General features: G+C 39.3%; 1 long non-coding RNA gene across 1 annotated transcript; it reads left to right on the forward strand.

The window, feature by feature from the left end:
* Positions 1-223: 223 nt before the first annotated feature.
* LOC131298963 (uncharacterized) lies at positions 224-2,042 on the forward strand. Its single transcript, XR_009190577.1, has 2 exons — positions 224-379; positions 1,653-2,042. It is a non-coding gene; the product is annotated as an uncharacterized LOC131298963 (long non-coding RNA).
* Positions 2,043-2,356: the final 314 nt, after the last annotated feature.

Below are 2,356 nucleotides of genomic sequence, written 5' to 3' on the forward strand. Positions count from 1 at the left end.
TTACCAGCGAACGCTTGAACAGGAATGCTACGTACACTACATCACTCACTACACCAGCCACTACACGGACCAAAACGACGTCGTTTTGGGCTTCCCCTAAAAAAAAAAAAATTTCCTTCTTTTCCCCAAACCAATCGGTCTACGACTGAGAAAGAGAGAGAAGAGAATAAGAAGAAGACGAGGAGGAGGGGGACACCACAGCCAACCCAAACCACAGCCAACCACCACCGCCGAAGAAACCAACGAAGAACACGCCTCCATGATCGCCGACCACCACCACCAACGTATGCCGATGAGCTTCAAACCACAATCACTGGTATCGATTTCGAACGCTCAAAAAGGTCTTGACCACCACGATCGCCGCCATACGCCGACAAAGGTATCTCTCTCTCGATCTCGAACGCTGGTATCAATTGAACTAGGGTTCTAATTTCAATTCATAAATATTGGGGATTTTTGCAAAAAAAAAATAGGGTTCCAATTTTACTGAAAGGCTGAGGTTAAATGGAGCAAAATACTGCAACCCACCTACATTCTCAGCTCATTGTGTTGAATGGGGACTCTGGTGCTTCAAAACCAGTTCCGAATGGAGCAAAATAATGTAATTTTTGAGTGCATTGAATAGTTTTTAAATAGGGTATCTCAGTTTGCAATGAACTGTGCTTCAAAACCAGTTCCGAATGGTAGTCTACTGGATTGTATTGATTCTGTTGAGGTACCAAGATTCTTCATTTCCCATTTGATGGTTGGTTTCATGTGCAAATCCTGTACAGTGAGCGAGGATTGTCTACAAAGTATTATGATAGTAAGCTGATGGTAAGTCTGTCAAAAATCATTTTGCATCAGACTTTCTTAGGCTGTATGTTTGTTTTGGAAAATCCCCATGGTGTCGATGTACTTGCTGCTCATCAGGAAACTTTTGTTGAATTTAAGCCTAGCCCGCTTCTGGTCCCCCGACATCAAATACACGTTGGACACATTAGGGATACGGCTTGGACACCAGACTCTCATGTCCTGCGTCTAAAACACAAATGGAGGACTCTTACATAGGTGTGCTAACTGAAGTCTTTAAGATGCAATAGTCTGTTGATGAGGTTAGGTAGGATATGTTGTATTTGTATGTTCATAATGGTTTTCTAGATTTAGGTGCACTAGTTTATTGAAGAGGTTATATAAGCTTGTCAGTTGCTCTTCTTTAGGTGCACTATGTTCATATGCAATTTTATATGATACATTGACTGCAAATCCACAAGACTTTGTCTCATTCCACACTAACCCACTTTTACATGGTAAGTGTTCAACTGTTCCACCAAGTGTGAAGCAAAATCTGTAGCTAATCCTTAACTGATAGTTGAATTATTTGATAACCGAAATGTTTTAAGCACAATTTTCTTGCCATTCTTGTCATGGTTTGAATTTTCTTATTATGTATTGAGGTAATTTAGATCGCCAACAAGGACAGAATCTCATTTTTTGCAAGTTGTGTTCTATTTTTCTGCAAGGTGAAGGTCATAGGTTCAAGTTTCTTTGTTTGTATCAATTTCCATTTAATTATGCTTCTGTATTCTTGGCGCACATTATCTAAACTTCAAAATCTGCTTCTAGAAACTATAGCATGATCTTATGTTGATCACTTGTCGATCTACTTTCAGATTTTTAGAAGAATCCTACCAAAGATCAAGAACAAAGAGTACCACGACACCACTTTGAATGGTGCTACGCAAGAGAGAGGGAGAGCACAAAGCAGTTCCACAACTCCAAAATCCAGTTCCGTTTGGTGTGTGGAGCGTCCAGCCGAGAAGAGATGCTAGCTACACTTAGGATTTTTCTTTTTCATTTTGTTTGTAATATAGCTTAGGGTAGACGATGATGATGATGTTCGGCTCATGGCCATTGCTCCAATTTGACAATGTTTCATGGCTTGTTTAAAAAGACAAGTTTGTACTCCATTTTTGTTGCTGTATTGGTTTCAGAGTGGTATATTTTGAGATAATGAGTAGTACATTATGAAATTCAATTATCACTATGGTGTCAATTTCTTGGAACTTCTCTACATAGGTTTTCTTGATGATTTATTGCCCTGAAGCTCTTAAGGCAAGGCCTGATTTATTTATTTTTCCTTCAGAGGTTCTATCCACCTTGAACATTTCTGAAACAATGGGAATGCTGTCTTGCCATGAACTGCTATTTTTGCCCCTTTTTTTTGTTGTTACCGCTACTGACTGAGACGCTATGACGTCAGGCTAGACTAAAAAAAAGGGAAACTCTGTCGAATTTTTCAAAAAATACGGATACAGATACGACACAATACATCTTTCAAGATACGATACGAATATGGATACAATATGAATACGGA

Source organism: Rhododendron vialii, chromosome 8a (assembly GCF_030253575.1).
Source record: "Rhododendron vialii isolate Sample 1 chromosome 8a, ASM3025357v1".
In the NCBI taxonomy this organism is placed as follows: Eukaryota; Viridiplantae; Streptophyta; class Magnoliopsida; order Ericales; family Ericaceae; genus Rhododendron; species Rhododendron vialii.